This window comes from Benincasa hispida, chromosome 3, assembly GCF_027475165.1.
Source record: "Benincasa hispida cultivar pf3 chromosome 3, pf3_genome.v1.1, whole genome shotgun sequence".
Lineage (NCBI taxonomy): Eukaryota > Viridiplantae > Streptophyta > Magnoliopsida > Cucurbitales > Cucurbitaceae > Benincasa > Benincasa hispida.
In genome coordinates, this window is record NC_143480.1 from 51844316 (window position 1) to 51855623 (window position 11308).

The following is an 11308-nucleotide window of genomic DNA, read 5'->3' on the forward strand; positions in this document are numbered from 1 at the left end:
CGCAATTATGCGCGTTGCATGTCTTAAGCTATGTGTTTAAGCCCATGCGTCGGAGGTCATGCGTTGGAATAGAAAGTATATGTTAATCTAGTATGCAATGACCATGTGTTCCTATCACAAGTTTTCTTGCCTTCTCGCCAAGTATAACGAGAACACAAGTTTCTCGGGTAATCCAAGGTCGAACACAAGGACTTGTCATTCAATAATACTTGTGAAGCAATGCATTTGAAGCGATGAATAGAAGTAAAAAGTTGAATAGAAGTAAAAAGAAGAAGTTAATGGATTACACACTACTTCTACTTCTAACTAAACAGATTGAGCAATGGAAGACTTGCGATGAGAATTGGTATCACACAACAACTGTTAATGCATATTAATGTTTATTATCTTAAATCGCTCGAGTAATCCCAGCTCGTCACACTAACGCATCGCACACCTTTCGGTGGTCAGCCGCATGACTATATCTCTATAGTGTATGGTTGCGTCGAGCATAAGACCGTACCTATCTCTAGGAACAATACATACTTTGCTTTAGTGCATTCCATCTCTTACCTTCTCAGGCAGTTAGATGCGGCTAATTAACTTATAGACAAGCATTGAAACAATCTATCAATAAGCGTTGCTACAACCTCTCACCAAGCAAAGAGGATTAACTCACTATACTCGCACAACGCACACCTCTCGGTGGGTTGCTACATGCGTTCTATCTCTAGGCTACACGATTGAGTATGCGATCGCCCTTGATAAATAAACGATGAAGGTAAACGATGATAAAGATAAAGACGATGAAGAAGATGGCATTGAAGGAATCAAGATATGCATTGATTACAAAATGTCTTAATATCTTAAGCTAAAATATAATACAATACAGAGATCAGAGAAGAAATGAAAGACTCTGCGTCAAGGTTGCTAGTGGTGTCATGGATGGATGGTGGAGACATCTCTCTCGAGCTCTATCTCCGGCAAAAGCTCCGATCGTCACTCGGACTGGTTTATTGAGATGAAGAATCCTCACAAAAAATCTCGCTCATGCTCTCATCTGTGATCGCAAACCTCTGCCTTAAGGCAGAAATTCGGATCATTTGAAGTGAAGGTCCAAGGGCTATTTATAGAGTTCAAACGCCGACAGCAATCATGATTACATTATGTCTCACTGCTGCCTTTGTCGCGGCATGGGCAATGTCACATCATCTTATCTTGTTGATACTCCCAAAGTATGCGTTTGAGCTTGATTCAACTGAAGTATCAACACATTCCACCATCTTGCGGTCACCCTTCTATTTAAGGTCATCACTCCGTGGTCACAATCTCCAAGTGTGAATGCATTCGATCGATAGCCGCAACTTCCATGCAATGAACGCATTCGGTTGATGGTCGCAACTTCCATGCGATAGACGCATGTGATCATCACATGCGTTCGTCTATGCGATAGCTCGACTTCACCGAATGCGATTGTCTTTACAGTCGCCTGGCTTCAACGCATGCGTTTGATTTTGCGATTGCTTATTTCCAACGCATGCGTTTGATTTCTGTGATAGCTACAAAAATAGACACTTTGACACAGAATAATGCATAATATTGGGGTTAATGAGGATTTAGGTGCTGATCAACGCAAAACTCAATTTTTCACAAATTCTAAGTATTATCATCGCATCTTCTACTTGTTAGTCCTCATAATTCTAAATAAAAGGCTTATAATAACTGGCATTTCTACCAGTTATCATCAGGTCTTATACAAACTCTTTGTATAGAACGCCTCCATTCGCATGTCCTTAATACGAATGATCAGGATCAGACCATCTATGACAAGTCACAGCACTTGTAACTATTCCACAAAGTGGGCCGCATCCGTAGCGTTACCAGGATAAGGTTTCCCTCCTATATTCATATACTATAGACCATTTTGGTTATCACTCAAGACATGATCCACTTGTATGTCACCACATACATGCTTGAGTCATATACAGATAACCAGAGATTTTATGTTTATTGGTTTGTGGTAAAGCAAATAAAACAAGCAACTGAGCAAAAATACAAGATGTGAAGTAAATATCATATATTAACGACACAAGCGTTCGTACAAACTTTTTACAAACTACAGGATACGAGACTTTAGGGCATCAACCCCAACAGTAGTTTGTACTACATAAGCCCAAAACGAGTCAGGTAATTGAGGATAACTCATCATAGACCGAACCATGTTCAAAAAGGTTCTATTTCTCATTTCTAATACACCATTCTGCTAACGTGTACTAGGTGCTGAGAGTTGGGATACGATTTCATGTTCTATCAAATAGTCCTGGAATCTCAAATCCATCTACTCTATACTCGATCAGTTCGAAGTGTCTTAGTTATTTTACCTAATGTATTCTCAATTTTGGCCTTATACTCCTTGTACTTTTCAAGAGCTTTAGACTTTTGTTGCATTAGGTAAACAAACCCATACCTAGAATAATCATCTACAAGATAGATGAAATATTCAAACTCTTATCTTGCCTTAACATTCATAGGACCATAGAGGTTCAAATGTACATGTTCCAAAGGTTTTTTGGCTCTATGACCTTTTTTCAGTAAAAGGTCTTTTAGTCATTTTGCCTTCAGGGTATGACTCACATACTGGAAAAAAAATTTCTTCTAACTCGCTTAACCAACCTTTCGATTCTATTAAGATTTATGTGACTTAATCTTAGGTGCCAAAGTTGGGTATTTTTTTTAGGAGAAACTTTTTATCTTTTATTTTGAGTTACTGCAATTCTGAACATTTCAATATTATGAAGAGCCTTAGATGCTAACGACTTAGTACATAAAGATTTCTTTATAAGTTTGGTAAACAAATAAAAATTCATTCTTGTAAACAAACACTTTATTTACATTGAATTTGAGAGAATAGTTCTATTCAAGCAAACTTTTTACAAAAATTAGGTTCCTCTTTAAATCAGCAACCACATATACATTATCTAATAATAAATACAATTTCTGTAAAAGTAATCAGAGGTCTCCCACTGCTACAGTTGAGACGACTTGTCCAGTTCCAACATGCATAGTCATCTCACCAGTCTTGAGCTACTGCTAGGAACTAATTCCCTGAAAAGAAGAATAAACATGATTAGTGGTGTTGAATCAATTATCCAAGTTGAATCATCATTCGCCACTAAGTAAGTTTCTATTTAGCAAAAAACTAATGACTCTATGTGACATCTATTTTGCAGTGATGTTTCAGTGAGTCAGGGCAAAATCTACTGTAGGGTGATCAGTTGTCCCTTCACTGAATTGAGACATTTTCAACCAACCATTACACTAGAATAACTCTTATCCCTATAATGATTAGTCATCATTATTCATTCTAGAATTCATTAACTTACTTAACAATTTCTTGTAAGTGTAACCTTTCATTTTAGAATCTAGAGTTCTGCCTCAATGAGTCAACCGTAGGGAAAACTGATTGGGAAAAAACTAAAGAAGTCCTATCCAATTCTGGAGTTTGTGTAAAATTTCATGTAAAATGCCATCCGTAGAAGGACACAAGTAAAAGTGTCTCGAGGCCGAACATGAGCCCTAGGTTTCATTTGTGTAAAACCTAGGAAGAAACGTATATGATATGTCAATGAACCCTAGGTTTCATATATGTAAAACCTAAGAAGAAATGTGAAAGGAAATTGGTATATCATATACATTATTTTCCTCCCTTTGAGTATTTTAAACTTAAGGTTCATTAACTTAGAAAAATCTAGTTAACCAATTTTACTAAATGATTGTTAAATTTGCCCAATATAACACTTATATTGGATAGTTTAACAATAATGATTCTTGTTTATTAAACACTTTAATAAATCTTAATCATTCATTGCATGCTTATAATATAATTTTCTAATTCACCTTTCAAATCGGTTCCCAAGTAGGAATATTTCGTTTCCACTTTTCACTTATATTGTATATGAAATTGACATATCATATACATCATTTTCCTCCCTTTGAGTGTTTTAAATTTAGGGTTCATTAACTTAGAAAAATCTGGCTAACCAATTTTACTAAGTGATTATTAAATTTGCCCAATATAACACTTATATTGGATAGTTTAACAATAATGATTCTTGTTTATTAAACACTTTAATAAATCTTAATCATTCATTGCATGCTTATAATATAATTTTCTAATTCACCTTTCAAATCGGTTCCCAAGTAGGAATATTTCGTTTCCACTTTTCACTTATATTGTATATGAAATTGACATATCATATACATCATTTTCCTCCCTTTGAGTGTTTTAAATTTAGGGTTCATTAACTTAGAAAAATCTGGCTAACCAATTTTACTAAGTGATTATTAAATTTGCCCAATATAACACTTATATTGGATAGTTTAACAATAATGATTCTTGTTTATTAAACACTTTAATAAATCTTAATCATTCATTGCATGCTTATAATATAATTATCTAATTCACCTTTCAGATCAGTTCCCAAGTAGGAGTATTTCGTTTCCATCAGCTTAAATACCCCAGCGTAGACAAAACCTTCCTTAGACAAAGGTCTCTTATGGACAATTTTGTTATAAATTTAATTATTTATTTAATCCAATTTAATCCTATTAAAAAGGGAAGTTAAAGATTAAACTTATTTCTACATAGGTCTAGGTGTAATCAATTTTAAACCATTTAAAATTAATTTAACCTTTGTTTGCATGCAACTCTTAGTTATAGATTTTAGTTTTAATTTCATTAACTTATAACACTTATAAAGATTATGGAAATAATTAAAACTTATACATGCATCTAATGACATACTTAAGAATATAACAATTATATTTTTTTTAAAGTAGTGTAACGCTTCATGCATATTCATTTTCATTGCATAACATAACAATTATATTATAAAGTAATGAAAACATACATATTCATTCATCCAAACTATATATTATAATAATTATAATATGATATGATGCATGAACATGTTATTAATGCATGCATTCATATAATATAACAATTATATTAAATATGATGCATGTACATGCTTAATTAAATCATGCAACTTTATAATATAACTCTTATATTAAAATGAAGCATAAAAAATGTTTATCCTATGATGAGATTTTATATTATATGGCATACAATATGTCATATAAATAAATTAAATCATACATCATATGTACAAAATAATAGAAGCAACATTGGACCGAAAATTGGTCTCTTATACATTAATTAAATTAATATAACCCTATATTAATTTAATTAATGAATATACAAATAATAAATTAATTATTAAAAATTAATAATTAATAAAACAAAAACTGCTTTGAAGAATCGCTAGCTTTGCTCCAACCCACGAACTGGATGCACCTGACTCGCGCACGAACGTGATCGGAGTGTAACGACGCTTTGTGTTAGCGTCATTATGTTGGCTTTTCCTGTGCCACAACGTAGCCCTGCACTGTATGCAGCGTTGCTACGCTAGTGATTAGGTCCTTTTTCGGGTATCGTTTAATTCCTAAAAAGAGCCACGAATCAAAAGAAAATTTATAATACTGAATTACTCCTATCACTACAAAGACATAGTAATAGTGGCAAGTCAAGGTCAATCCACAGGGAAGCACGATTTGTTTGTTAAGCTAATTTGCTAGTTATAGCAATAAATTGGGGGTTTAATGTGATATAAAGAATAAGTGTGAAATTAAAATAAAGTGGGTAAATGTACTCAAGGATTGGATATTTTAGCTCTTGGGAGTAAATGAACTCCTATGTAATTTCTCATCAACAAATTATTTAAATTAACTCATATCAATCATGCTTGACATAACAACTTACTTGATTAGCTCTAACAACTACAAAGACGAACAACTAATTAAGACTCAATCATGCAAATGACCCAAGTTTAATTAAAACTTCTGATGAAGCCCTAATTAATTAAATGTAATCAATTCTACCAAATTTGTAGCGATTGTGAAGAATCAATTAATACTTGCATTAAGTTCTAGGTTTCAATTGTATAGTTAATTAATTGGATAGCCAACCTAATTAACCCAGTTTCTTTGAACTAAATCAAACCAAACAATTTAGGATTCAAGACTAGACTAAAAGCCCTAACATGCAAGACCCAATTATCGTTACTTAGTGACTTAAGGTAGAAAGGGAAACAATAGATCGTGCAAGCCTAAAAATCCTTAGCAATTCAAATACATTCAAAGGAATGATCGTCAGTTCAACCAATAAACATAAATCAAAGAATTAAAACAATTTAGGATTCAAGACTAGACTAAAACCCTAACATGCAAGATCCAATTATCGCTGCTTAGTGACTTAAGCTAGAGGGGGAAACAATAGATCGTGCAAGCCTAAAAATCCTTAGTAATTGAAATACATTCCAAGGAATGATATCATCGGTTCAACCAATAAACATAAATCAAAGAATTAAACAAATTCAAAGTTGCATAAATACGATATGAAATTAATACAAAGAATCCTCAAGGTTATTACATAGGTTTACATCCCAAGACTTAGAACCGAGCAACTCACCTCCTCGTCTTCATAGATAAAGGAAGAAGAGACGAGGCTATCTAAGCCATGGAATACAAACCAAAATTTGCAAAATATAACCTAAAATAAGAATCAAGAATAATGAAAAATAAGCTAGGCTAACGGCCTCCCTTTTCTCCATCTCTCTACATACCCAAAACCCTAAATAGAAGTGAGTATTTATAGAAAAAATTGGGGCAGTGCAGTGGTGCTTCAGCAGAGTGCAGCTGCGTTTTAGCCTTCTACTGTTGGGCGCGCGCATAGCGCCACTACCCCCTGCGATTCGTCCATGCCGTGAGCGAGCCTACGATTTCCGTCAAAGTACGTAGCATCGCAGCACTTCAGGGTAGCATCGTGATGCTCTCGTCAAGGCATGCTACTGCCTTCCAATGCCACACATAATGCCTAGCTAGTGCAGTGACGCTCCCTCTAAGGGTAAAACTATAATTTTTCCTCTTTTGCAGCTACTTGCTCCATTTTGACCCAAAATATACCCAAAACGTCCCGATGGTATCTCTACTCATTTATCTATCAAAAACACTAAATAAAGCATTAAATACTTAAGAACCAACATGATTCAGACGAGAATAGATAGCTCCTTTAGAGAACTATCAGTTGGCTTTTTAGTTGCTGAAGCATAGCTTTACGTTGTATGCAGCGTCACTAAGCTCTGCAGAAGTGCCGCAATGTCGATGCTAAGCGAAGCTACGCTAGGCATTATGCCTTACAACGTAATGCACAGCGTAATTACGCTATGCATTACGCTCGAAGGCAAAATACTTCCCCTGCTTCGATTTTTCATCCAAATTGCTCTGTTCTTGCTTCAAAATCCTATAAATTAAAGCCAGAATCTCACCACAACACAGACTATTACAGACTCAATTGCAAGAATAAAATGTCCAAAAATACACCAGATCCTTGCAAATCGAACGAATAAAGCAATAATTCTAAGCCAATTTTTTAAACATCCAAGTACCAAAACCAATACATTCAAAATGCATCAAGAACACCCACCAAAAACTCTAAAATTGAAGTTTGAAAACAAAAATTAGAGACACGGCCTGGCTCTGGTACAAAGTGAAGGGATTTGAATTCCCCGAAGTGGAAACAATTGAATGTTGTCTCTTGATTTTGTTTTATAGAACATTGCAATACAGAGGGACAAAAACATGGATAAACATATTGAAGCCTAAGCATGCTTCTACTGTGAAAACAAAGAGGAAAAAGGGAAATGTAATACTAAACCTTGAAGAACCATCTTCTCGCTTCCTCTCTAATTCATAGCAGAAACTCAGCAAGTCCATGAATGCAATAGTGATGAAGGGGACACCACTACAACATCTTCCTCGTTATTCTCAAGGATGAGGATCAACATAGAAGTGTGGGCTTCTTATGCTTAATTTTGGTGAAGGGAGGAGATTTTTGGCTGAGAGATATCAAAATAACTTCATCCCTTTTTTTCTTAATTTTCAAATTTTAAAAAATTTGAATTTTATATAATATATATATATATATATATAATATATTATATATTATATATAATTATATATATATATATAAATTAACTAACTAATATATAAAATATTAAACTATATCTTATATCACATATAACAAATAACCTATAGTTATATATATAACCTATAGTTTATTATTCTCTCATATAACCTATAGTATTATTATGAATCATATTCATATTAATTTTAACTTATAGCTTTTATATGAATCACATTCATATAATTAATATTTGAATCATATTCAAATATTTATTTCTCTCATCAAAACTTTATATTATAATGTATCATATATATTATACTAATTATACTTATATAATTAATTCGCTTTAATTAATTTGAACAATTCAAATTAATGTAAAATTAATTTGATTCTCATTAATCCTTATTGAGCTAATAATGAAACCTTATGGACCTATAGATTGAAGTTCCATTGATACTTGATTAATTAATTAAACTCTTTAAGTAAATTAATCAACCTTTATTAACTGTCGGTCACTCCACTAAAGATCGATAGTTGCACTATTCGGACTATAGATATATTTTTGTATCCATTGGATACAACCAATCAATAATGTGTTGACCCTTCACAATTGTTTGTAAGTAAGTTGGGTCAAAATTATCATTTTACCCTTGTAGTTACATTTAATTCTTTAAGTACCACTGATCCCTCTAATGAACAATTAGTCATAGTCCAACTACAACTAAATCTCTCTCAAGCCATGAGAGGGTGTAGCGCCACATTGTTCAAGACTCGGAATCGGCTCTTAAGGGAACAATTTATCTACTTACCCTAACAATAGTAGGGAATGAGTGAATTCTTTCTTGTGTAGCTGTGTTTCCAGCTTCTCAATCAGACGATTCCCAAAATGGTAGGCCTATTGAGTCAACGAATCTGGACACTCTCACCCATGCAGATCAACAGACTACCCTCATAGGTAGGAGTTCACAACTCACTTAGGATTAAGATCAAGTATTTTCTAGCAATGGTGTTATAAAGTGAGACTATTCATTTCGTGGTCTGATCTTATACAATCTCTTTGTATAGGATACTCCGTTCACATATCTCCACATGAATGATCAGGATCAGATCATTTGTAGCCCTTTACAACAAATGTAACAACTACAAAGTGGGTCGTATCCGTAGTGTTACCAGGATAAGGCTTGATTACTACATACTGTTCAGATTATTACTTAAACATGATTCACTTGTATGTCTTCCCAGGTTAATGTAAACAACACTTGTTTTATTAAATAATTAATATATTTGTACAAATACAATTTTACAAACTACGATACCACGAGATTTAAGGCATCAATCCGAATAAGAGAAAGTATGGATTGGAATATTGTTTGATTACCGATTAATTTATGGGCTGAGAGTTGGAAGAATTCACCACGGAAGGAGAATTTTCAACTTCAACGTACGGTTTCAACAGTATCAGTTATGGAGAGAAAAATTGGGTTTCATCTGATACCATAATACACAAGATGTGAATAAAACTTGTTTCATTGATAATGAATGAATACAAGTGCTATGAATAGGCACGTGAGTACAAGGATATGACAACTGTGAAATAACAGATAGTAACAAACTCAACAATTATAAAACTAACTCTAATAAAGTTGAAGCTTCGGTCGTCTCACGATTATCGTACTAAAAAAGAGTTTCAAAAACCTATAACCTGTCTAAGGTTGATTGGATAGTTTTTATTTGAACAACATGAAGTTCTTATTATATATATCAGGTGAGCTATATGGCACACGAAGTTTTAACTTATTTCTTTTTAACTTGAAGTAATTTGAATTCTCTCATTTATGGGAATAACTAAGCTCTATTCAATACATGTAATCTTCTAATTTGCCACTATATTCTAATATAATGATGTTATAAAGTAGTAAAAGTCCTTGTGGCATGATAGACTTCCTAAACAGAACTTTTTTTTTTCTTTCGAAAAAAATACCTTTTTAGTTTTTAGGGTTTGGATTTAGTTTCTTTTTCTTCTTAAATTTTAAAATATTACCCTCACTCTAATATTTTGAATTTAATTTATATTTGGTTCCTAAATTTCAAAATGTTACATTTTTTACTTTTGAGCTTTAGTTTGTATCCAATTTGGTCTCTAGAGCTTCAAAATTTACATTTTTAATCCTGATTTTTCACTTTTTATCTTTAGTGTTAATTTCTATTAATTTTTGTTAATTTTCTATTACTATTAAAATTGATTAAAAAAAAATTTACATCAAATATTAACATCAAATATCAAAGTGAGCTTAATAAAAAAGCAAGAGTAAAAGTATAAAATATGAAATCTAAAAACCAAATAAAACCTAAATCAAAATTGTAATGTAACATTTTAAAACTTAGAATCAATGGAAAATTTAGGAATCAAAATGAAAACTAGACTCAAAATTTACCCGTGGAGAGTTCTCAACATTTTTATTTTGTTCCAATGAAGGAAAATGGACATTGAAACGTGTTGCCAAAGGTGCTAAGTCAAAAGATGAAAATAGGTTACGTTTTGTCCAAAGCTATTAAAATTCCAAAAGCCAATGGTAGAAGACACCATTCTTTGATATGGGTTGGTCAAGAATGTTTAATTACCATTATAATTACTTAATCTAGCGGTTTAAGTAAGAGTAATCTTGCCAGTTTCAGATTAATTACCATTTCAATGGACGGTGATTTGATCCACACATGCAATCGTTCGATCGAATGGAAGGAAATAAAAAAGTGCTAAAGATGAGATCTTTTGAACTCCCAATGTACACAAAATTGGTATTACTTTAAGAAATGAAAGATGAGATTATACTTTACAATGACAACATTCTTGGGTCCATCATCGATGTGGATGTGATGGAAGCTCGAGTAGAAAGAAAGTCTAATCGTGGCCAAAGGTGTGGGGTTTTCTCATTTGATCGTAGAAACAAAGTTAGCTAAGATTTTCAATCCATTGAATTATGGAAGAAATATCGACTTGGTAGTGGGAATGGTTACAAAGGAAATAATTGATCTATCTTATCTCCTTATAATCCGTTTGTTTACTCATTTATAATCAATCTTGCAACAATTTGGCAAATAGCAAAATAGATCGTTAAAAAGAGTTCAAAAGAACTTTGATAGAAAAAAATTTAGAACATCTGCCTATATCTTATCTTATTAGGAGAAACTTCTTTCTATAAATGTTTCATGTAATTTGTATTGCATGGCTTTCTTACTAAAAAAAATATTTGTCTAAAAACAATTAATTGTTTTCACAAGGGACCACGGATCATTATTGAAGTATGT